The sequence below is a fragment of the Engystomops pustulosus genome, chromosome 4 (genome assembly GCF_040894005.1).
Source record: "Engystomops pustulosus chromosome 4, aEngPut4.maternal, whole genome shotgun sequence".
NCBI classification, from domain to species: domain Eukaryota; kingdom Metazoa; phylum Chordata; class Amphibia; order Anura; family Leptodactylidae; genus Engystomops; species Engystomops pustulosus.
Window position 1 is genome coordinate 165021000 of NC_092414.1, and position 27670 is coordinate 165048669.

Consider the following 27670-nt stretch of genomic DNA (forward strand, 5'->3'; position numbering starts at 1 on the left):
AGATTCTTGTGGGCATCTTAAAATACAGGACCTGTATTTTTTTGAGCAGGCAAAACTTTCCTCAGAAATGGTATACATTCACACATGCCTAAACATATCTATAGTTTTCTCCAATTTCTCCAATTCCAGAATTTCAGCGTAGCAAAACAATCAAAGCGTGGAAAATCAGCCACCTGAACCTAAACATGGAAAATCTTTAGAGAAAATCATCAACTTGTCCTCTCTTGTTGTCTATGAATAAATATCTATATGCAGAATAGGGCATCAATGTCTAATTATGGGGGCTGACACCTGGGCCTCAACCTTAAAAACATCAGACAATCAATGAACAACCCCTTTAAATTTAGTGAGTGAAGTTTCTCAAGGGCCATTTCAATGAATCTATTTCTACAATTTTCAACAATATACTGGGAGCATTCTGAGAACTTGTAATTTCCTCCCAAAGCCCAGCTACACATGACAGTCTTATACATCATTTCTTAATAAAATAAAAAAATATATACGGTATTTACAGATATTACATACCGTAATCCAAAGATGTTGTGTCCTAAATACTGTACATGAAGAAGATACAAACCTGAAAAAAATAACATAAAACTACATTAGTGAATCAGGTTCTAAAACCTACAATGTGTAACCAAATAATTCACTTAGATCCATCACAGAGAGCACATGCCACAGATCTAATAGGTACATGCCAATCTTATACTGAACCTTGACAGAAGACGATGCCAAACAATGTCATTGTCATCCTTGTTCTCATTAACTTATCATTATGCACGGGGAAATATCATGTGCATAATATAAAATTTTTCGATTTGTGATTAAACCAAAAACAAAGAATGCTCAGTGTCAAGTGAGATGACAACATATTTGTTTTAAACTTTATCAGCAACCACAGGACATCAATACAATTTACAGCTATGGCAGAGCATGGAGCAGTAGACAATCTGCTTTGCTATTTGGAAGAAGCTTTGCATTTGGGCAGCTTCCCAGAAATCATTTTGCATTAAGCCCCAAAAATGCCAAATCCTCCTTTGCTACATTAGGCAATTCATTGCCTTGGTGAAGTGTAATGCAATTTAAAATGTTTCATTTTTACACTTAAATCCAATATACTGGGTATCTGTTGCTGAATACGTGTGTTAAAATGACACATTAGGTTCGGGCATCTACCACCAGGATGAAGGACTGTATGCAAATGAGGGGGCTCCAGACTCCATAGGTGTTAATGCAGCCTGGAGCCCCTCAAGCTCATTTGCATACAGTCTTTCATACTGCTGGTAGATGTCCTTTAAGTGACATAATCATTGGAAGAGTAATTTGGGCACAGCTGAGTATTCCTGACACTTTTATTGGACTTCTAGGTTCCTGACACCTTTTTTAGCGTTATTTGTGTTGTACAAACACACAAGCTAGAAGCAGGGCCGGTTCTAGACAAAGTGGGGCCCTGGGCAAAACTAAAAGTGGGGCCCCAAAATAAAACTATTTTATGACCAGTCACAGTCAGCAAGAGGCTCCCTTTAGTATGGTAAAACAAACTGTAATTTTGGAGAATTTTACAGGAGATAGATAGCTGATAGGGAGATTGATGGGCAGCATGGTGGCTCAGTGGTTAGCACTACTGCCATGCAGCGCTGGTCAACATCTGCAAAGAGTTTGTATGTTCTCTCTGTGTCTGCGTGGGTTTCCTCCGGGTCCTCCGGTTTCCTCCCACACTCCAAAAAATTACTGGTAGGCTGATTAGACTTGTGAGGCCCATTGGGAAGAAGGAACTATATTTTCTGAAAGCAGACACTTGCCCCATTTTCAAAATAGCATCAAAGAGTTTATAGACATAGGCGCCTTCATGCAACTTTGATTCGAAATGAAACATTTTACAAAAAAATACTTAAAATTTGACTTTGATGGCAAAAAATGTGCTCCAAACAGAAACTATTTACCTGCACATCTCCTAAATGTAATAGATGGACATGTGCAGAGTTCACAAATGTCCCATATTGATATGTTCACATAAATAAATCATCATAATATCACTAACACTGTAATAACTAGATATCTGCTTTTCAGCTAGAAAATTCACACAAATCTATCATTGTCTGTTCCTTACACAATGGTCACCCAAATAAATAACTATATATCCATAAACCAAGCTATTGAGATAATACAAGTCACTTATAGATGTGCGCTATTGTATTAGCTGCACAATAAGGGAACCCTCCGGGGATCATAAGAACGCGAGTGAAAACATCATAACATAGGTGTAAATAATGGAGGATGGTGTGAAATAAAAACTTTATTCCAGAACATGTGTGTGTTTTTGGTGTTACATATAACTTTATGGACATGTTCTGGGTTTGAATGTTCATTGTATCAGTCAATTTTTCCCAACAACAAAAAACTATCACAAAATAAAAGGGAATAAGAGAGAAAGTGTGTTCTTAGATAGTTCTGCATAGAGAAGGGTTAATAACATGAATATTAGTTGATATTATTCCTTCTCAGAATGTAGTAACATATAAAGTGAATATTTCCATTATCTGTGAGGTGCAGCAGCTCCTGTGTGCAGCAAATGCTCCCTGCAGCCTGATGGCTAAGAATCTGGAGGGGGGACACTTCAGGGGGCTGTATCTCTGGCTCTGTGACACAAAGAACCTCACTTCTTTTTTCCTATGAAAGAAGAGAGTCTCCTGTTTTATATGAATCTAAATTTGTGTTTCTAAGTTTTAGGAAAATGGAGATAATAACTGTTGAACTGCCGTTGGGAGTGATTTTTATGTATAAAATTGGCACCTGATATTCTGACTTTAAACCTGAATATCTCTGGATCCCTGGCACCTAGAAACAAAATTCAAGATTCATTTGAAAGAAGAGATTCTCCCCTTTCAGGGGGCCCTGGGCAATTGCCACCTTTGCCTACCCATAGCGCCGGCCGTGGCTAGAAGCTGCTCTAACAAGTTGTAATTAACCTTCTTGAATGTGGAGACAGTTCAGAACCTTTTTTCAGAACCTGCGCTAATTTATTAAGCCCCTGCGCCACAATTTAACATCCCAACATAAATTGCCGCACAATTCATGCACCAAAAACAAGGACCCTGCGGCACAATTGATGAATGCCCCCTTTGTTTGCTGCTTCTCTTTATTGTAATACATCCCATACTTCAGTGACAGTGAATATCTGTATAAATTTGCCCCAAGGTTTGGGGAGTAACTGAGCCGTTTGGAACTAAATGATTGGGGATCATTCCACTGATTATGGGGAAATAGGTATGGAGCATGATGTATGCCCTTAAAGGCAATCAGATGCCTGCCCATTATCTTATAGATCGTCACCCCGTGTATGACCAGCTTTACCAACAGAACAATGAAGCCGGCATTATACTCATTTACAGCTGTGTTTTCACTAAACCTAAGCAGGAATAATCTGCCAGATTTTATGGAGACTTTAAGCAACCTGCAGATGAACAGGCGATGTTTATAAAGATAACATTTCCGTGCAGGGCTTGTTTGTTATCACTCAACTTTGCAGACCTGATGAAAATTCCTAGCTCCATAGCATAGTTGTGTAATGTGACTGGCAGCCTGATAAAGCGCAGGCCCGCTCATCAGTTTAGGAGATGAGCAGGAGATTAATTCCCCTTTTCAGGCCTCTCCGCTCAGTTTATTGTCCCAGATTAACGAAACGGCGCAAATTCTTAACACTATCCCAACTAAAATCTGCTCCTGACATATTCTGTTTCTAGTTGAAATGTTTAATATGTAACTAAACCTAAAATTGATGAGGGAACACATTATTATTTGTAATCCGACATTTATTTATTTATTGTAAACAGCCAAATTTTGCCCATTACAATGTGCCAGACATAATTTCATGAAGAAAGACACAGTGGCTTAGTGGTTAGAATTACAGCCTTGCAGCGCTGGGGTTCTGGGTTCAAGTCTCAGGGTCAACATCTGCAAAGAGTTTGTATGTACTCTCTGTCTCCGGGTCCTCCGGTTACCTCCCACACTCCAAAACATACTGGTAGGTTGATTAGATTGTGAGCCCCATTGGGGACAGGGACTGATTTGGCAAACTCTGTGCAGCTCTGCGTAATCTGTGTGCGCTATATAAATAAAGTAATTATTATTATTTAGGAAAAAAAATACCATGAGGACTTGATGTTGTCCATCGGTTTCATTAGCATAAAATTCTACAGAAAAAGCTGTAGAAATTTGTACTATTTAATGTGGTGGCATAAATTTGACATGTAGTCCTATATTTATAAAAATGGTACCCTGCAATATGTGGACTCTAATGATCAATGGCTTTCAGAAAACTATGCTTATAGAAAATCTACCATCAAAATAAAGCATGATAAACCAGAGACACTTACCCACAGTCTTCTGAAAATACCCATAAGCATAAAAAAAAAGCATAAAGGAAGGAGGCCATGGATAACAAATATAAGATTTACCACAGTCACAGTGCCTGCACCTATGAGTAAGTGCCCCTGTTTTATCTATGATTTTGTTGCTAGATTTCCTTTAAATCAATAGTATAGGTGCATACCGGAATCTTTGAAATACACTTTTTCAGAGAAAAGTGCTTCCTTCTCCACTTACTTTGGCTTTTATTATCTTCCCTCCCTCTCTTGTAATCTGCTTTTCACTGTGAACGTTTAATGAATTCCATCTTGCAAGCAACAAGACAGAAATTCATTGAGGTCTAGATAACATATAAACTCTATGCAGGGGGAAGGGGGAGCAGTAAGTCACAGAATCAAAGTCTCCCAGTAGCTGAAAGTGCATTGCAAACTCACAGACATAGACTACAGAGATGAGAGCTTCTGGGAAATTAGAATTACAAGTCCCATAATGACCAGAAACAGTGTTACCATTGGACCACTGACTCCTACAGAATTTGATAGAAGGTTAAATTTAACCTACCATTTGATTTGATGCATTATGAACCGAACCTACCTTTAGAATGCTGTAGCTACACTGATGAAGGCACATATCTTGTTTAATCCCTGTGCTGAGTGGTTTTGCTGAAAAAACAATGATAAAATTCTTGGATCTTGGGAAAGCTGGATTGCTTTAGCCTTCCATTGATAAACACATAACACAGAGCTTTCTGAATAGTACAGACAGGACTAATCAACCTGAGCTGGATCACTCATACACAGCAGCTTGGGGATGGTGCAGCAATTGATTACTTCTGCCTGTTAGGGACAACAATGTGATTATAGCATTCTCTGGTGCAGTGCATAACTAATGTGAGAGGAAAAGCGCTGAACCAGGCAGAGGAGCAACAGAGCTTTATTATCATAATTTTATAATAGTTTTTTCAGCAAAACCCCTCAGTTCAGGGATTAAATAAGATATGTTTCTGCATCAGTGTAGCTACAGCATTCTCAAGGTATGTTTGCTTCATAATGCATGAAAACAAATGGTAGATTTTCTTCAAGTAATCTACCGAATGCTTGTATAAAGGAACCTAAGGAACTCTTCTGAATCCATGGTACTATAATACACATGTGTTGCTCACAAGATTGGAACATGTTGAAATATACTTTCGCACATACAGTTTGTTTCCTTTCTCCCACTGAGGCATCTAACTACGTCTTCCAGATGTTACATTCAAGCTGTTGTTATTCCATAAGGTGTTGCCATAATGTATAATTTCCCCCCCATGCAATGGAACAAAAAAATGCATCATAAAAATGCTGATAAACCGTAAAAACAATACATTTTATAAAAAAAAGAGCAAGTAGACCTGTAAATCACGGAGGCATTCGTTCTGTATATGGAGTCAGGGGTCATATAATTGCCTGTCATCTCGCATGTTATGTGCCATGGCAGCCTTTCATACTGTACATAGCCCCTTGTAATCTGTTGTCTGCCTTCTGGTTTTATGAAGAGCAGCTGCCTGACACCCCCACTACATTTTATTCCATTACACTGGCTCTTTAAATTAGACTAATTTACAAATGGTTTTTATAGAAGAAATCTGTCTGAATACAACATACATTTCTTTAGTGACAGCAACCCCCGGAGAAAGCAATTACTTCCGTCAGATGAAGAAATACAAGCAGATACTCATTTGCTATGTAATTGAAATCTGAGTTTGTGCACAGCAGATATTGCAAGACACGTTTTAAAGTGAAGTCTGTGGCACATGCAATATAACGGAAAATTAAATGATAAAAATTAGTAATAGAAAATGTTCAAATTTTGGATACCAGCCTGTTATGAAGTATATGGGGTCAGTGTTGGAAATAGAATTTTTTATGGTGTACTTACCCTAATTTCTGTCTAATCCAATCCTTTTATGATAGAATTCTATCAATCTTATGGTATCTTATAGTGACTGTATGCCACATTATGGGAATGATGTGTTAAGTACATAGTTAATACGGTTGCAAAAAAGACACATATCCATCAAGTTCAACTAAAGAAGGGAATGGATTGGATGAGGAAGGGACTTAGAGGAAACAATTCTATATTATCATATACTTCATAATGATATTTTGAAGTAAAAAGGCATCTAGACCCTTCTTGAAGCTCTCTGCTGTCCCTGCTGTGACCAGCCCCTGAGGCAGGCTATTCCACAGATTTACAGTTCTTCCAGTAAAGAAGGCCTGTGGCCTGGTGATTAAACCCTGTTGTCCCCAGACAGAGACAGTGCCCCTTTGTCTTTTGATTTGATTTAATCTGGAACAATTTTCCACTATATTTTTTGTATGGACCATTCACATATTTATGGTGACCAGACACTGAATGCCATATTCCAAGTGAGGCCGGACCAATGCCTTGAACAGTTTTAATAATACATCCCTATCCCGAGAGTCCATACCACTTTTTTGAGTTTAATGAGAACTGAAATGTTACCTCTACATGAAAGTGATGCTGATTCCAGGAAATAAGAAGAAGGTTTTTATGATTTCCCCATTTTGCAAAATGCAAAAATGGGGATACAAAAAGTATTGAGTAACTGCTGCAGGTATCTCACTGCAATTGCATTGCAAGTGTAAAAGCTATGATACAGTCCTGCGTCATGAACCGATACACCATGGCTTAAAAGCCCACACATCAGGTAAATTTGCAATGACGATTTTCGCATTGTGTTTTAAATCTCATCCATCTTGTACTGTACATCACAATGGATTAGCCAACAGCTAAGTCTGCAGAAGCTAATCCATGGAGAGCACATCCCATGAGGACATACTGTAAAGATACATTTGCAGCTTCACTGCATTGGATAAAGCTCATGTTATGTGCTTATGAATTTTATTGTTTTATTGATTAGGTTTGGGTCTGGCCACTGGGAGCCTCAGCAGTCATGTGCATACAGCTGCAGGATCATGTATAATTATGCTAATGAGACAGAAGACCTATCCTAGCCCCTCCGTGTTGTAGCTACACAGGAATGTATTGTGGAACATACTATTGGAGTAGCTCATTAGAATGATTTTAATAGTTGATTTTAGAAGGAAGGATAAAAAAATATGAAAACATGGATAACAAATATATGAAGATTACCAAAGTCCCAGTGCCTGGATCTATGAGTCAGTGCCCCTGGTTTATCATGATGGATTTTAATGGAAGATTTGTTTTAAGTAAAGAAGTTGTCTGCTGCCTAAGGACCATAAGGCAAATGTAACCCACAGCTAAAAATGTTATTTAGAGCATGCTGCCACTGCTTCAATCTACATTTATAAAATAGATAAATATATAACAAAATGCATCTTAAATTAGAAAAATATGTTTTTTTCCCTATCATAAAAGTTGCAATAATGCACATTGTATTTACAAGTGTACAGAGCAACTAATATGTAAAGAAATAAAAATATAGACATACCACACAGTCTATAGAGGCAAGAAAAGGAGTCTCCCACTGAACCTTGGTCATTACTGAAAGTAGGTGTGTACTCAACAATCTGAAAATCTCTCAGTGTTTGTTATACTGGGATCAATGATTGTAGTAGTATCAGTGATTATCATGAAGTTTCTAAACACCGGCTGTCACCATTGATTCATTAGTCAAACAGTGACACAGGCACAGAAGTGCTCATGTATGTTATATAGAAGAGATAATAGGGGAGAATACTTCTGCGATATGATGTGCATGTATGGGTCACACAATCACTTTTCTCATGGGAAAAATACAGACTGTCATTTACCGGTTCAGTATTCCCACAAATAACTAAGAGCACCATTAAAAGGGGCTCTCCTTCTTCACTCCTCCTAATCCCCCCCCCCCCACCCTCATGCCATTGAGAGCTGACCCTGTGCTTCAAGCAAATCTCTGTCAGATCCCGTCAGCAGGAAGAAGGGCGAGGAGTAGATAATGATGATGACACAAGGACACTCCCATTGTTTGATTCCAAGTGAGTGGAAACAGTATCTGGGACCTGTCATTAGGTGAAAATGTGAAATGCTGATGACAGTTCCCCTTAAAAAAGTTTGCAATATGGTTAAATGGTTGAGGTCTAATTTACTAACTGTTGCATATAATATGAAAATCTGCCTCCCTTTTTTCAGTAACAGTGCAGCTGCCGGGCCTTGAGTGAACAGAATAATAGATAACATACTAGAATAATGTAGGAGGCTGGAGGCGTTTGTAAGGAGTGTCAAACACTATTCACATTAATCTGGCATACAAGTGACAACATCAGCAGCTCTCGAGTAGCCAAATAACAAGCAGAGTTCAGGGAAGGGAGAGGTTGAAATAGATCAATAAATAAAGCAAGGGCTTGTCTACACAGCCACGCTAGAGAGGAGTTTCCCTGGTTTCATATAATAGATTTGACATTTGAAAGTGTTCATGAACATGGCAATTAAAATTATCTATCCATCTATCTATCTATCTATCTATCTATCTATCTATCCCATATATATCCCATATCTATTTCATATCTATCAGTCTATCTATCTATCTATCTATCTATCTCATATCTATCTATCTATTATATTATCTATCATATCATATCATGATCATCTCAAATGCCAAGTTGCAGTCTTCTCCTGATGATAAACTGTTATTGGTGGTACAATGTTATCAAATAATAAGCCTCATTTCTCTTGAGGCATGGGACAAAAAGACAGAGGGGCAGATTTATCAAGCTGTCTGAAAGAATATTCTTAGTTGCCCATGGCAACCAATTACAGCTCAGCTTTCATTGAGCAAATATTCAGTGCTCATGAATATTTTAAAGGGGAGCTGTGATTGGTTGCCATGGGCAACTAAGAATATTCTGACTTTCAGACTTGATAAATCTGCCCCAGAGTTCTCAATCACAGAAATAGGCCTGCAAAATACTGAAGTATTAACATATCAAGACCTCCAAAGTAAGGAGCTCTATGAAGAACTAGTTTTACATGTCACATGTGCCGTCCCATTGTCTGAGGAGACCAGGGATTGGCTAAATTGGGTTTTGACACCCTCAGGACTTCCAGAAGCTGAAAAAGTAACCACATGGAAACCAGCTCCTAAAGAGGTTCAGAATTTCTTTTAAAGGAAACCTCCCACTACGGATCTACCTATTAAAGGAAACCTACCACTTGTAGTGGCAGGTTTCTGATGGAAATACCGGGCACCAGCTCAGGGTGAGCTGGTGCCGGAGCTTATTTTCGTTAGTGTTTTAAACCGCGGTATCGCGGTTTAAAACACTTTTTAAACTTTATAGCCGGCGCAGGCAGGTTCGCGCTCGGCGCTTACCGTGCGCGCGGCTACATAGGAAGTGAATGAGAGCCGCGCGCATGGTAAGCGCCGAGCGTGTACCTGCCTGCGCCGGCTATAAAGTTTAAAAAGTGTTTTAAACCGCGATACCGCGGTTTAAAACACTAACGAAAATAAGCTCCGGCACCAGCTCACCCTGAGCTGGTGCCCGGTATTTCCATCAGAAACCTGCCACTACAAGTGGTAGGTTTCCTTTAAGGTAGATCCGTTGGTAGGTGCATTTAACCAATGTAAGGATAGCCTTTTTTAGAAAATTTGCATATCAAGGCCATTAAACTTTCTAAAAGACTGAAGGATTAGCCCTAAAAGGTCTATCCTTACATTTGGTAATAGGTAGATCCGTAGAGGTAGGTTTCCTTTAAGTTAAGATAAAAATAGCTACAAAATACCTTTGCTACAATCCGTCTCCATAATGCTGGAGATTACAACAGATACTAAAAAGGAGTCTTAAATAAAATAATTTATGGAATTAAATATTTTAAAGGGATAGTTTTGAAATGTTAGACTTTGTAGGTACCTGCTCCTTGCATAAGAGGAATGAACTCGATTTTTCAGAGTTCTAAAAAGGTGCTCTGGAAGTGTATGGGGAATACATGTCAGAAGAGGTGACAGCTCCTTTGAGGTACACAGCATTAACATCATTTAATGAGAAGGAATGTTTAAAATATGATTATATTTAAAAATTAATAAGGCAGTTTCATCATAGCCCAATATGTTTCTACATGGACTTTCCATATCTGGAAACTTCCTGCCTCTCATGTGACTAGCTACCTCACTAATATAAGGCAGATCTGAATCACTGCGGACGTCACAATTCCCTCCCTGTAGTATCATCCACCTGTAAACAGTCTCAGGCGTGTACTTTGTATAGAGGGCAGTGACTCAGCATGTATCATGAAAACTTTTACTTTCAGTGGTGTCCTGACATGTTTACCTACTGATAGGGATTAACTTTTTATTCCTATGAATATGGAAATCATTGATACACCAGGTGTATTTATAGTGTCCCAGCACTGAACAATTCATACTCTGCCTCCCACGTAGTGTAAATGAGCTCCATACACGGAGAGGAATCCATACCCGACCCTCCTCCCTTATCTTCTAGAAAATAAGTGTCATTATTTACTGCCCACAGTGTAAAAGGAAGAACATCACAGATTTGACTATACAAGATCATAAAAAACTGAGATATGTGAATTGCAGTTAGAAAATTATTAGGAGTCCTTATTAAAACATCTTTTCAGGGTTGTCCATACTCCTCTCAATCACTCTTGCTGTCATTCCTGACCCATCTCTTTTATAAATATTGATTAGGACTATCAGTAAAATTTTTGGCTTTGCATCTTACACAATATAGGGCTGATATTATTCTATATCCAGGGGCGTAACTACAGCGGTAGCATCCATAGCAGCCGCTATGGGGCCCTCAGTGCTGGGGGGCCCCGTCATCCGACCTGATACAATAAAGAATGTAGGATGTACACAATTATAGCTATATTGTACTGCACATGTCCAGCATAATATGTACCGTATATAGCATATACTGTGGTGTATATATGCAGTATCTGTGATGTGTATATTCACCAGTGTGTAAGAGGCCTAACAGGATCCTTCTGGACCTCTGGAGGTGACCTTTGACAGGGGTCAATGGCCACCGGTCACAACTGTTCCCCACTTTACATTTCTCTTTGTATGCTGTTCTGGAGTCTCTGGACATGGAGTCTTATTTATATTAAAGTATAAGCCTTTATGAGAATCATGTGTCTCAATAATGTTTTTTTTTTCACAAAGACTACTTTGTTGCCAAACTCCTAATAATATTCTAGAACATCCCTTTGATTTTGTAGGATAGCAACTGGCTTTATTTGGGATATCTTTAATGTAGCAGACTTACTCCAAATTTCCGGGGGACATAAATGTACCAAATATATTTCTTTACCCTACATCATCTGTATTTGTGAACAAGCCTAGGTGACTATAATAAGCAGTTTATTAATTCATGGTCACAAAGAGGTTAAATAATCACTAAAAAATTGTTCATACTGTAAGATGGATTTTTGATCACTTTACAAAACCCATCAAATATGTAGGGCCTTATAGCTCCGGAATGGCGGGTGCTGGCGCCAGCCCTACGCACGCACCTGCATGGAGGTCGGTGATACGGATGCACAATTTGTGGCCATATCATGGCCCCCATAGAGGTCTATGCCGCCTGCTCACGATGCAGTGAGAACACTCTGGGGGTCATTTACTAAGGGCCCGATTCGCGTTTTCCCGGCGTGTTACCCGAATATTTCCGATTTGCGCTGATTTTTCCTGAATTGCCCCAGGATTTTGGCACACGCGATCGGATTGTGGCACATCGGCGCCGGCATGCATGAGACGGAAATGGGGGTGTGTGGCCGTAAAAAAAACGATGGATTCAGAAAAAACGCCGCATTTAAAAAAAAGTGTCGCTCGTGCTTACACGTGCTTACCTTCACCCATGATAGGCTGGTGAACTTCAGTGCATTCCGATGGTCTTCAGCGCAGCAGCAACACCTGGTGGACGTCAGAGGAACTGCCTTAGTGAGTCCCGGCTGGACCCGAATCCACTGCAGAGAACGCGCCGCTGGATCGCGAATGGACCGGGTAAGTAAATCTGCCCCATTGTCTCACCGCAATGCGACCGAGTCAGGCAGCTGCTGTGTAAAGTATAGGATATGTCCTATATTATGCCAAAATATGATCACTCACCCCTCCTCCCCGTGGCCTGGTTGAGTATGCCCATGTGTGCATAAGCCCTAACTGTATAAACCTAGCCTAAGAGATGTACATAATGGGAATGGGTTGAGGGCTATGTTCATGTGCCGCTGGATCAAATGTCAAACATCAAAATACACAGTGCAACTTATAATGTGCCTAGCTGCAAGAGTATATGTAACCCTATCCACACCATAACACCATAGTCCAGGTCTCAGTAGCAAAGGGTAATATAATGGGTAGTATAGGGGTATTAAAAGGAGTCAGGAAGGAGACACCATCTTTTTGGTGGAGAAATTTTTTGGGCCACCATCATTGTTTTTGAGATGTTATGAAGATATGTTATTTCTTTGCATATTATTCAAATATTATATATTACAGATTTTATCTTAAACATCTGATAAAGCTGTGATCAATTACCTTCCAACGAAAAGAATGTCTTGTGTATTTATTTAGCTAGGGGGTTGGTCAAACAGGTTTTTATCTCCTGGGCATTTTCCCTAACTCAGCCCTTGCCTGGTCATGTGGTTAATAACACAAACTAACATTTCATAATATGCAGCTTATCATATCCTATTGTCTTCTCTGTATATTCTCTCTATAATCTTTCATACATGTACAATTATACACTCTTCAGGTGGACATGTGTAAGCGATGAGTGCTCAGGCCTCATAACATAGCCCCCCTTCTCACATTACACGGATGAATGGAGACCTTAAGTGACTGTGACTTCAAATCTCTATTACCCAGGGGCCCTAATTTAGTTGTTGCACGCTCACCATGAAATCCCTGGTCCCAGCTTTGAATCCCAGCCAGCCACAGCACTTTGTTATTCCTTTATCTTTCACTCAGGGGCTTGGCAGTGTCCCAGACATTACTTTCCGAGTCTTTTCCTGCACAAATTTCTCTCTGTACTTTGCAGGCCGTGCGGAGGATTTGGGGAAAGAAAGCTTTCCTCGTAAAGTGTGGTTCTGGCCTTGCATTACATGGCGACTAGTGAGTAAGAAGGATTATGGAGCTAGAGTAGAAGGAGGGGGGTTGTTATTTGATAGCAGGTTTCCTGGAACTTCAAACTGATTGGGAAATATGGGGGTTTTCACAGGAAGAGGTAATGTTATACAACAGTGACACACAATGTGTGAACCATTTCCAATTACTTTGATTTTACCAGACACATTAAACCAACTTCCTTTGTGACATAAAATACTGAAAGTAGACCAGTCATTTGGTGTGAGCCCCTAAGGCCCCTTTCACGCTTGCGTTTTTCATGCACATTTTCTGTGCGTGCTTTTGACGCGCAGAACTTGCATTGCACTCTGACCCATTGTAATCAATGGGTCTTTTCAGACTTGCATTTTTTTCCACGCAAAAACGCACCATACAAGTCTATGTAGACGCATCAAAAACGCATTGCACTCTGAGACACTTGCAAGTGCAATGCGTTTTTCACACATCAATTGCCATAGAAAAGATAAAGCTCAGTCCTGAGTCCTTTCACGAGAAGATAATGCACTCTGATGCAAAATGTGCGTTTTTCACTGACCAAACCCTGATCGCACCCTGATCAAACTCTGACGTGAAATGCAACGCAAGTGTGGAAGGGACCTAAAACAGCTCTCATCTTTATGCATAGGCTAGAAAGACATTGCAGGAGATATCCTCGTAGGGATATAGCATAATACAACTTAGAAAATGAAGTTTAGAAAAGTCTTTACTACATAAACATTAAGGGGGAGATCTATCATTAGTCCTACGTAGCTTCTTGGCGTATACTTGTTGCAAATTTTTGCGCAAACATTCTTTTGCAGGCTTTTTTTTGGGAGAAAAAAACGCAACACTTAAGTCATGACGGAAAAAATACCCCACAGAGCGTGCAACACCACAATTATCAAGTGAGAATTTTCAAAAGAACGCAAATGTAATCACAAAACTTTACCACACAGGAGGTGGTATATGTGGCTCCTTTGCTACCACAGGGGGAAGTCTTTGCTCAATTTTATGTTTGAGGTATCTGAGAATTTCCTGTGCAAAAACATTGCAAAAAGGCAGAAATTGAGCAGAGGTTAAACATACGTGCGACTGGTGCAGCCTATTCGTATAGAGAAAACACAGCTGATCACATCAGAAGGCAGGTAACACTGCACATACACCGCACTATAAATCCAACTGTTGGAAACCTGCCAGTCTAACACAGACATCTGCGCAAAATCCTGCCTAATGACAAATCTCCCGCTAAAAGTTTATTTCACAAAGTGGGTGCCTTCAAACTGCGCCTGAAATCATGAATGTGTCACTCTTCCGCTCTTTAACATAGGGCATGCGACACAGTTTAAAAGTTAAATAAGGCGCTCTGTCTGAATCAGTCGGACTGTCCGATGGCACGCCCCTAATTTGTGACTCATGGAAGCCAGCACAGCTGCGCCACAAAAAGGGTCGGGTCAGCTAAAATCCAAGCACACACTTCTTAAATACCTATGAAAGCTGTTTTAGCCCGATAAAAGATGCACAGTCTGACAAAAGTGAGTAAATGAGCCTCAATATGGGAAATAATTCTTTTTTTTTTTTAAAGCGAGAATCACATATGAAAAGTTGTGATTATAACATCAGAGTTGCACTTTAAATTTGCTCCTGAGATTCAATCTTCAAGGTTTCCTGGTAGAGAATTGTTCTAATTTGCTAACTGCACCAGGTAAAAGCTGAGCAATGCACATTGTGCCGCACTTTCCATCCTACTAAACTATTACACATGTAGGAGCAGTAGAGTCATTTATAAAGATCAAAGCAGAAAGGTAGAAAATGTACAAAGTATTCATATGTAAGACACAGGGTAGTTGAACTTGGCTAAAATTATTTATATTTATACACCAAGAAATTAAGAATAAAACTTTGTAAAACTATTTGTACTTTATGTATTTCTCACAAGCAAAGCGTGATGAAGATTTCACACAGGGGGGTGGGGGGGGGGGGTGTAAGAAGGGGGCTATTCACACTTCTATTCCCAGGCAAATGTTCCTCTGAAAACAAATTATGGAAATTCTGGTTTTGAGTTTTTAAAAAAAAGGAGATTGTATTGTATCCTCATCTACAAAGAAGTTTATAAAATACAATACTCAGATGTTTACGTCATTAGTATTTGCAATAGTTTTCTATGGGAAGTGTTTTATGGAAGGCTGAATGAAGTGCTGAGCTACATAACACTGCACCAATGCAAAAGCAGATAAAAAAATCAAAATGCAGCATTTTTTGTCCTAGCCACACATCACGTTTGTCAGGATCCAGCTTGGAACTACTATATATGTGAACTCTAAGAGCCTATTTACATGTCTGTTAGGCAGTAGAACTCTAAATTCTATGGACCATTCTATGCCAGTTATCCCCTAATTACACTAATTGGCATACGTTTATACCAGTTGAGTTTATTTGACACAATACTTTTCTTTTCATGCTATTTTGTGTATGTTGCTCGACTATTTAAATTGCAGCTACAAGTCTGCGCGCAGCCCAAGAGAACGATCCGTGCATAAATTATACACACAACCAATTGCTTTAATTAAGGTATCTCATGACACGCTTTAATTATGTTGTGTAATAAACCAGCACACTAGCTCTGCATCTGTTTTTTTTGGGGGGAAAATCGGTTTAATTATTTGGTATAGAAAAATAAGAACAAAATATCAATGAAGAGATGAGCAAATGAATGACAAAGAGGAAGATGGATGTCAGACTTAATGAGAAACCACAGAAATTTTAATGAATCCCATTTACAATGCTGACTACTATACATATTATCTCACTTTCATGTGGCCTGGATCTTAATAACAGTAGCTTGTGGTTGGCCACAGATTACTTGCACTGTATTTGGCAGATTCCGTGGATTTCTAATGGTACGTCCACATGTGATAAGCACAAAGTATTTTATCCGTGGACTTGCTGACAGTTACATAATCATCATGCAGACACTGCACAAGAAATACATTATAAGTTGAGCTGTCATGTGGGTTTTCTAACGCTTTGATCATGCTTTCAGTTTTCATTTTAGCACAGCAATGACATGGGCAAAAGCAATGGATACCATAGCAATTGCTCAATACATTTTGTAGTACAAAACACTTACCTGCAGCAGCACTTCCATAGGAATGTACCCAAATAGTTGCAACATTTATGAGGTTTCTAAAACACTGGGTCTCCATTATAGTTAACAGTGCAGATCAGACCTTAAGCATACAAGCATAGTTCTCAAAACCTAAACATTTTCTAAAGCTTTAATTCTATAGGCCTCTATTGATTTCTATAGGTCTCTAGTTTACTAGGGCAGATTTATAAAAAGTGTCCTAAGGTTAGACAGTGCAGAGTTAGACTAGAGAGTCTTATTCTGCATCAGATTTTATAAGTGTCTAATGCTGGATGATAAATCTGTCCTAGTACAAGACTGTCTTGTCGTACTCTGCACCTCCTATTAGTTGGCTTACATTATGCCAGAAAGTTAGGACACAATTCTGTCCGGTTAACAGTATTTCTGGTGCACGGACCTTTTTGGTGCGTGCCCATGCCCCTTTCTTAGGTCACACCCCTTTTTTCGAACTAGTCGTGGGAGAGCAAGAAAACTGTCCAAAACCCTTTATAAATGTGGTGCAGACTGTGTTTTAGTACAAACTACGACAGAATTCTGTCATAGACAGATTAATAACTCTTCTACTGCCTCTAATTTCTTACCACAACTGTTCTTATGCTCCAATGGATGCCATATTATGGGCCCAGTCCTGCTGCTAAAGAAAAATCACTCTTTACTATGGGGTCATATGACACAATATGGAGATAGCTCTGCCATGTACAGTACATGAGGACTAAAGCAAAGTATCTTATCTGTTTACTTATTGCTAATAGGAAGGCAACTATCATATTCTACTAAATGGAATAACGCCATTCTGCACTATTTGCTATTTCAGACCAAAGTCCACATATATGACACAGTCAGAGAGTTTTTCCGTTTCTGGACTGATTTGGTAAGCTCTGTGCAGCGCATCAGAATCTGTATACATATAAATAAAGGAATTATTATTATTCTAAAGTAAAAAAGACATGAATTGCACCAGATTTATGGAAAAATTCCATCTTTTCATCTATTCTCAACATTTGAAGTAAACTTACTGTACTGAAGTACAAATTCATAAAATGAGGAGCTTCTTTATAGCATTTACTCATACTACTAGATAAAAATAGTCATTTTTGGAAGGAACTTCATGTTTCCCCTTTCTGAAATGTCCAGTTCCTGCTGAACAGAAATGATCTCCTTGGAAACTTCTGAAGAGGAATAGAATGAGTGCAGTGAGGTGGAATGGCGGAGATTTACAGCATGGGGCCCGGACTGATGCCTGAGCACAAATCATCCGGCTTCCCCTGCTATATTCTCCAAACTATTTAATAGGAAGAAGGATTGCATGTAACAGGGAATAGTAACTTCGTGTATCAGGACTTCCCAGTCCCAGCTTACTGACAGCTCCTGTTTCCTTGGATACTAGGAAACACTGATATTTCTGGCAATGGACACAGGCTGAAATCACATAGCTCTTGTAAAGTAGTAGGTATTTGCCAGTGTGTGATGATGAGAAGAAAATCCTTCTATTCCAATTTTCTGCAGGCAACCCCTGTCCCTTGTTGTGCCAATCTGCTCCTCTAAGATTGGTAAGGCAGAAGTGGCACTGCAGATCATCTGGACCCATATGTCTGAATTTCACATTATCAAATAGTATATGAGTGTCCTTATAGAAATGGCAGATATCAGTCATGTATTCTCAGAGCTGGAGATATATGATGTAAAAGTATACATTGACCCGAGTATAAGCCGAGACCCCTAATTTTACCACCAAAAACTGGGAAAAACTATTGACTCGAGTATAAGCCGAGGGTGGGAAATGCATTGGTCACAGACCCCCCAGTATATAGCCAGCAAGCTCCCAGTAGTATATAGTCAGCCAGCTCCCAGTAGTATACAGCCTGTCAGCCCCTAGTAGCATACAGCCACCAGCCCCCTGTAGTATACAGCTAGCCAGCCCCTAGCAGCATACAGCCAGCCCCCAGTAGTATACAGCCAGCCTGCCTCCATGTAGTATACAGCCAGCCTGCCTCCATGTAGTATACAGCCAACCTGCCCCCAGTAGTATACAGCCTGCCAGCCTTTAGTAGTATACAGCCTGCCAGCCCCCATGTAGTATACAGACACCCCCTAGTAGTAATAAAGCCAGCCTCTAGTAGTAATACAGCCTGTCCCTAGTAGTATACAGCCTGTCCCTAGTAGTATACAGCCTGCCCCTAGTAGTATACAGCCTGCCCCCACAGCACTTAAAAAAAATAAACTTATATACTCACCCTCCGATGTCAGCGCGGCTCCCCGATGTCAGCGCGGCTCACCGATGTCCCTGATGTCAGTGCGTCCCGTCTTCTTTCTTCTCTGCGGCTCCTCTTCTTTCTTCTTGCTTCTCTCATGGACGGGGCCATGTTTTTATACCTGGCCGCGCATACTATGACGTCAGCAGCGGCCTCTTCATAGATGCGCCTGCTAGAAGAAAACATGGTCCCGTCCATGAGAGAAGCAAGAAGAAAGAAGAGGAGCCGCAGAGAAGAAAGAAGACGGGACGCACTGACATCGGGGACATCGGTGAGCCACGCTGACATCGGAGGGTCAGTGTATAACTTTTTTAAGTGGGTACATTTTTATTGTAATAGACTCGTGTATAAGCCGAGGGGACGTTTTTCAGCACATTTTTTGTGCTGAAAAACTCGGCTTATACACGAGTATATACGGTAATCATTGAGGGTATTGGGATCCAAATTGTAAAATCTCAATGGAGGGGAGGAAACGATATTTCAAAAATTTCTAGATCAGAATCACAGGAATTTTTTGATTTTTGATTTTGGGTCCGTAATGCCAATAGATCTAAATGTTGACCTGGATTTTTTTGATATTTTTGTAGGTTCTGCCCCACCGCCAGTCCGGGCCAGACTCACTCAGCGCACACAGAGACGCTGTGGCAGTATCTATCATTACTCTATATTGTGTATTTCTTATTACTTTCTATACTATTGTATTTTATTCTTACTGCACAGCTGAAACATTAGGTAATCACCATTATTTTACCTTGTGTTTTGTAATCTTTCATCGATTTTCATTCTTCTATAGTTCAGTCTTATGTTTGTTTTTATATGATAAAGAGATGATTGTCGGAGGGGATGTGATAGTTAATATTATATATGAAGACCGAATAGCCCTTATCCACTCCAGGCTTTATACCTAGCACCACACATATGAAAAGGAAGTTCTGAATCTAGTGCCAATTATGCTACTGCTGAAGGAGGAAGAGCCACTGAAATGTGTCTAGATCACATACTATGACAACTGGTGGATCGGCTGATCCTATTTATGTTTCAAATGAGTTTCTGCAATTAATATGGATGTATCAGTGTGTGGCTCAATGGAATCCTATGGACAATCCTATTGAAGGGCTACATCAGGCTTTCTCCCAATTTATCGAATGCTTGCAATCAGCATCAGACCAGCATTGGCCCAACATTGAGCCTGCACTGGAAGAGTATTACCGGTATGTTTTGTGTCTAATGTCAATAACATTGAATGATCTTTGTAACTTGCCTTTCGCGTCGGCATTATAATATCCAGCACACACAATACTAGACCTCAAAACTTGTGTACTATATCGGGAGAATATCTAAGTATGAACTACCTTGGAATTTGGAAACCTCACGTACTCTCCGCCAGGAGTTAGCATCTGGGACTTCTAGGACCTGTCGTGCGCCAAGCAGAGCTAACATGCATGTGCCCAATTACACAATGATGTCACTACACCACAACAGACTACACTATGGGGGTCATTTACTAAGGGCCCGATTCGCATTTTCCCGACGTGTTACCCGAATATTTCCGATTTGCGCCGATTTCCCCTGAATTGCCCCGGGATTTGGCGCACGCGATCGGATTGTGGCGCATCGGCGCTGGCATGCACACGACGGAAATCGGGGGGCGTGGCCAAACGAAAACCTGACGGATTCGGAAAAACTGCTGCATTAAAAAAAAAAATGTGTCGCGGAGCTTGTACTTACCTTCACTCAGCCCGGCTTGGTGTACTCCAGTGAGGTCCGATGCTCTTCAGCGCTGCAGAGCCACCTGGTGGACGGCGGAGGAACTACCTTAATGAACCCCGGCCGGACCCGTATCCACCACAGAGAATGCGCCGCTGGATCGCGAATGGACCGGGTAAGTAAATCTGCCCCTATGTATCTGTCCGCTCAGATACAAGTGAAAGCTGGAGAAGTGGTGGATTTGAACTATCATCCTCAGTGAGCACTAGTATTGAATGGTCTTAGGTTACAGAAATCTCTAATTCATTGACCATTGATACTTGATACCATTGTTATAATTTTATCATTGACTGATCTGGCAAAACTTTGTGTAGTGCTGCGTAATCTGCATTATATAAATAAAGGAATTATTATTATCATTTCTTTAATTCCATGTGCAATAATTGAAAGGGTTTAATGCTTCTAAATGGGTAAATGTTCTCCATATTGCATGATGATGCAGTATATGCATCAGGGATTTTAGTACTAAACCAATTTGTGGCAGTAAACCCATTTTTTGGGGAATAAAACCAGTGTATATTTCTTATAGTAATAGTGTCCAATTTTTTTTTTCATGTAATTTACCTATGGGGATTATTATCATATTAACACAGACCCAACTAGTGCCAATATCGCTTTGTATTTAACTAGTTAAACCATGCTTGATTTTGATAGGTTTATAAAATTAATTGGGGTATTTTATAGTAATTGAGTATAAATAAATAAGGAGAACAATACATAAAACAGAATTGTTAGGGTCTCTGTATAAAAATAATAAGAGGGGGCATTATACTGTATAGGCAAAGTAATTGATTCGTAGGGGAATATTGTATATATAATTCAGATAAAATTAATGATATTAATTTGGGGAACAATGTATAATTAATTAAAAGCACACTATTATTTATTTAAGGGGCAATTGCATGTATTGTGATATATTTACAAATATTGTAGTCACTGATCCAGTATGTGAGACAGCACTCAGTGTACTACACTCTGTGTAGTGTTATATCCATCGTATCAGTGAGTCAGGGGTACCTTCTGTAAGAGCTGCAGTGACCCCAGTGGGCTTTTTCTCATCAGTTATTATTAATGTTGGCAGCATTGCGTAACTGGTAATGTTGATGCTGAATGCGGCCACTTATATCCCTAACCAAAGCTCAGGCACCAGTAGAAAGACAGAGAAAACTGCAGTAAACAGCCCCAAGATTAATGCCGTGACATAATGGGGGGGATTTAACAATGTGTCTCAGGTTCCGCCAGTCTCTAGCTGGAAAACACTAGTATTTTGCTGCGCAAGATTTATCACTGTGATGATGAATTCTGGTGCAGAATTGGTGCAGAATTTTTGCGCAAGTGCGTTAATAAATCCCCCCATTTTCCCAGCTGCCATTACTAACTTACCAAGAGCAGTGCATTAGATTAGAGAAGATAGAAAAATTGTACTTCTATAAGCAATCTTGCACTAGTGAGCAGTGTGGCGTAATCACAGTCTTACAGAGCATGAACAGCTTCCTTCAAGTGGTTGCCACGTAACAAGTAGCACCGCAGAAGTGTAGGATTTTCCTGAAGAGATCCAAGAACATAATTAAAAAGGAGGGCGGATGAGGTAGTGCTGACAATGCGGATAGACTCGCAGATAGATGTCCACGTGACTCAGGGTCTTTCCTGGCAAGGAGTCGGGTTTATTTGTACGTGACAGGTACAATTGATTATTATTATAAACGAAGCTTGTGGATCAATTTGCTACAAGAACCTGTCATTAGGTTCAAATGTCAAAACCAAATGACAGGTTGCCTCTAAAAAGATGACTTTTTAGGGAATATTTAAAACTCTGGGTGTTGGGTATTGGCTAGCACATTACAAATTTCGGTAACCAAGTCACAGCTTCAGTACTGCAATCTCTGTCTCCACTGAGGTGATCTTCAATCACCACATTTCAGGCATACAAGGGATCCTACAATCTGGGCACGTTAAAGATGTCTAAAACTAACATTTGAGTATCTGAAGTCCATGATCTTATGCTGAGTGGCCTTTTTCCATTCACTGTTTTAATTGTAAATTTGTGCCCCCATGAAGTTTCAAGTATTGTAAAATACATATAATTTGCCCCACATCTTCAGTGGTATATAGTGTAGTAGTTAATATGCCAGCTATACACATTACTGTACAGTCAGCTAAGTGATATTTTATGTATCAGGAAACAACAAATTTTGCCTTGGGGAGAGAAGGTTTGGACACATAATATTGGATTTGTTCCCTCAGGAGACAACCATTGTCAGAAGTGTCGGACAGAGGTTAATTATCCTCTGCATGTTGAAATACATATGCACGATCAGCAGATCTGAATGTTATATGTAGAGTCCTTGGAGATAAGATATTTCACAGCTATAAATCATTTTATTTTAAACTCTTTTTCTGGGGTTCCTTATAATATTTCTCTTTTTGAGATACATTACAACTTCACATGAAGCTGCTTGACCTATACATGTTGGACCTATAAGCATGGAAACTGTTTAAAAATATATCTTGGTCCACTGACTGTTAGATGGGGAAATTACATTAAGAAACTTAACGGGTACAGAATGTTTATAGGCGTATGGATTACATTGACATAAGATACTGCTGCCAATAAGAATGGAGAATAACATTGGCAGCTCTGTGGCTTAGTGGTTAGCATTACACCCTTGCAGAGCTGGGTTCAAGTCCCAGGGTCAACATCTGCATAGAGTTTGTATGTTCTCTATGTGTTTGCATGGGTTTCCTCCATGTTCCTCCCACACTCCAAAACATACTGGTTGGTTGATTAGATTGTGAGCCTTATTGGGGACAGGAACCAATTTGGCAAACTCTGTGCAGCGCTGCGTAATCTGTGTTCGCTATATCAATAAAGAATTATTATTAGCATGAAAAGCATGCAAACTCCAAACCGCTGCTCATGCTGTAACCCACAGTGCCAATGCAGAGATGTAGCAGTACTCAGATGCTACAAATTGTCTAATTTCTAATATCTAATTCACTTAAAGATAAATGCATTTTGCAATCAATAATAAACAAAAAATTTAGTAAGGAAGAGCATCTCTTGATTCTGCAAACATGTTATACTGCACCAATAGATGAGACTGCAAGAAGAGAAGGTGAGGACATGGTCAGATTATCATTGGAGCCATTGAAGCTCCTGCTCTTGGCCCCACAATTTTTCATGTTCAGGGAAGCTCCAATGGCAATCTGAATTTTCCCACCTTCTGTCAACGATATTAGTGTCCTCAGGACCCTTGAAAGCTGTGGTATAGCACGGAGCAAGAAGATTTTAATAATTTAATGCTAGAATTGCCGTGTTGCCACTTTGCAATAAATAAGTGGGTCTGGTTTGCATTTTGGGCACTCGGTCTCTAAAAGGTTTGCCAACACTGGGTTAGGGTTTAATTGAACATTTAGATTTTTTCAAAACAACATAAAAATACAGTATTTTGCCACATCCTCAAAAAATATGTGCGTGACCACAATGTATTGCAGGAATTCCCAATTGTTATTAGCAGAATAAATAATGTGCTATGCTATGTATGCAGTCCATTGACAGATAACTTAGTTCCATGTCAAAATCAGGGGATCTGCAATTGCCCAGTGTTCTCACAGAGTATCACAACAATTTCTCCTCCCTAGAAATACAGATTTGCCTATCCTTAAAGGAAATTAACCACATGGATAACCGAAACAGGATCCGTTCTTCATTTAGCTGTGTGAATAATTAGCAGCCGATAGAGCCAGAAGGGGCTTCTGTGACATACACTGGAACCCCTGAGGGTAATTTGCATATTTTCAAAATACTTTTTTCACAAATAACTAGCTATTTACAGCTAAATGAAGAACAGTTCCTGTGTCAGAGGGCACATGCCAGTGTGTAAGTATGCTTGGGTTAAATCCACTTTATCCATGTGGTCGATTTCCTTTAATTTTAACAAGTTGAAATCCACAATTACAGTGAACTTATTGACGAATGTAGGATGTATCACTTCATAACAGAACACTGAGAAACCATGTTACTTTGAAAAGTTAGTTATCTCATCACGCACATATTTGGACAAGCTAAAAGATAAGGTAAGGAATGACATTGTTTTAGGCAAAATGTTCTTTTGTGTTTTTTAAGTAGGAACTTTTACCATTTTCACCAACTCCAACTCTTTGCATCCTTTAATAGACTGTTACTAGTAAGAATACTGTGTGCCAAAAATTTGGGCATTGATTTCTCTGTAACAGTTGGGGGCAACAGTTAAAAAATTACAACTGGGTCAGAATCAGTAGAGCGACAATTATTAAATGGAAAGAAAAAAGATGGAGTTAGTGGGATGTAGAAAGGAACTCCGTAAATTGACTCTTAAAGATATACTGTATTTTAACACTATGCTTTACTCAGCTGTTAAGTAGGAAATAAGGAACATCTATCCTTCCACACAACTTCCGTATATCTGTTATCCAACAAAGAAATCTTTATCAAGCTTATTTCAGATGATCCAACAAACAGAAGAATTTTCTGCTTCAGCAGGTAATTATCTCCATGCAGCTGTCCAGTCCCCCAGCAGAGAGCAATGTATGGAGAAGAGACTCACTAATGAAACGGCTCCTCTGCTGAAGTTTAGGTAATGAGATACTCTGTATGTGTCTCAGGGAAACTGCTTGACAAAGCTACAAAACCAGATGTGTTAGTCAGAAAGAAGATAACAATGTTGTAGCAAAATATTCGCTGACCTTAATTAGAGTTCATCCTACAAAAGTTCTTCATCCAAAACACATAAAAAAAACCCTTCTCTTCCTCCTTGAGCTATCTTCGTGGGGAGTAGATTGAAGACTGGGTTGTTTTTCTTCTTGCTCATTATTTTTGGTCAATTAAAATCTGTTTCTCGTGGATGACAAGCGGATGGCACTGTCATAAGTGGGCGAGTCATGTCTATAGGAACTTACAAGTACATTGTTTGTTTCCTGCTTTAATGCTGACCAATTTTTACAAATTAGCAACATAAATCTGTGAATGGATCATAGCTAAATAATTGTTATTATATGCATCATCTCGATTGGGGGATAATTAGAAAGGTTTATGACATATGTACAATAGCTGTAATGGTTTATTGTCTGTTTAAAAACTTATAGGAACCCATATCAAAAGAATATTTGATATGGACCAAAAATAGTAAAATGTTCTTGCCCTCTTAACCCCTGGACTCCATAGCAGCTGCTGTGGCTACTATAGATATAGTTATGCCCATGGTGTGATTGCATGTAATCCAAGCAAAATATTTAGCTCTGAGTTTTAGAACTTTAGAGCTCAGAGGAGAAACATCTTGTAGTAAATTAAATAGGGGACGATGTTGTAAAAGTAATAACATCCTCCCAAGCCAATCTATTAAGGGAATCTAGAAATGACGTTGGCCAAATGAATGCCCTGCCAGTAACTCTATCTATAGCTAATGTTATTCCTGCTAATGTTTCTTATCTTGAGTTCAAATGTTTAGGAAAAGCCTATTTACAAAATATAGAATTGTATAGAGTTTATAGAATCTTTTTTATAATAATACTTTGTTTCTTTTAATGTTTAGTATGAATTGTCATTTTCAAATAAATAATATTTTGTAATGTCATGGATTTTGCTGTAGTTTTATTCTTGTTGGGGCAGGAGTTTATATTGCAGGGGTACCACTTCCTTTTATAGGAAGACGCAAAAGGTTTGTAGCCGGTTTCTCTGGCCACCTGGTCACTCAGAGGGGCATTTATTATTTTTGGTGCAGTGTGGCGCTAGAACCCTTCTATATTTTTCAGAGGGAGATAAGTTTGTGGCGCAAGGGATTATTTAATTGGCGCATGGACTGAAAGGTTTAGAACTCCGTAGACCAGCTTCTAGCTGGACTAGTTTTGCATAACAAAAGCGCAAAAATATGTTACAGAAACTGCAGAAAACTGGTGCAGAGAGGGAAAAAAAAACACTGCCAGTTTTCCGTTTGAAAGGCCATAATAAATACCCCCCCTCAGTGTCTAGGCAAAAAATGTTTCAAATTGAACAGAGGGGAGACGTTGACGCAAAGTGTCGCTGCTGGTATAATATGAGCCGCCCTAGCTCACAATAGAAGACAAAATTGGATACCTACTATCCTTGTGGGACTATTCACACTGCGGAGAAACTTCCTGATCATCACCACCTCCTCAATGGAAGACTGTTTTTAATCAGGTCAGTTACCCACTCAGCCAATACATCTCTTCACTTCAAATATCATTGTTTGCATCAGTAGTCACAGTCACATATTGTTATTTTGTCTTCCAAAAAATGTTTCAACTCCCTTTCTTCTCCACATCTCTCATATATCCATGTCTGTGAATCTAGAGTTGCTTTCATATATATATATCTAAATATATAATTTTTTTTTTTTTAAACCTCTGTTCTTTTTTGTGGTGAATTGACATAAAAAAGTAAAATGCAATCCTGCAATAAGATTTACAGAAACCCATATGCTTAGAACTAGCAATAAAATCATCTCCAAGCCTTTGATTTCAGTATCAGTCGTATTCTGAGCAAATGTCTACAAAACACAGTTAAGTATTTAATTCCAAAAACAGATCTGGAAACTGTCTGCAACACCAGTACATGTACTCCAAAGACCGGAGTAATGAATCCAACTATCTGACCAGTTGCCATAGGTTACAGTTCATTAATGATATATTAATAACATCTTATTAAATGATGCTGTCTCCATACACCCCCACTTTTCATCTCAGTCTTTTCTTATGGTAACTATCAGTCATTTAATGACCATTAGGTCTGATCATGTACAATTAGCGTCATCTGTAGGAGGACGGCCTTTTAACTCAGAGACATAGCAGAAGCCCAAGTGTTTATTTATAATGGTCTAATGATCCTGGCGTAATGGAAAGAGCATTAGAAGACACAAATCACTTCCCCTCATGTCCTCTCAGCCACAAAGTTACAAATGTGCTTGCATGTGCCCAGAAGCCATGAAGTGTAAGGGATTTAACTTCTGGATTATAATACTTAGCCTTTGGTGGCTTATACATTGCTCATACAATGCA

At 39.3% G+C, this 27670-nt stretch overlaps 1 protein-coding gene across 1 annotated transcript in view; it reads right to left on the bottom strand.

The window, feature by feature from the left end:
- SEMA4B (semaphorin 4B) overlaps positions 1-27670 on the bottom strand; it is a 185562-nt gene that overhangs the window by 93623 nt on the left and 64269 nt on the right. The window contains exon 2 of the mRNA XM_072148446.1: positions 526-577. The gene's annotated coding sequence lies outside the window, so the exon portion shown is untranslated. The remainder of the gene's footprint in view (positions 1-525; positions 578-27670) is intronic.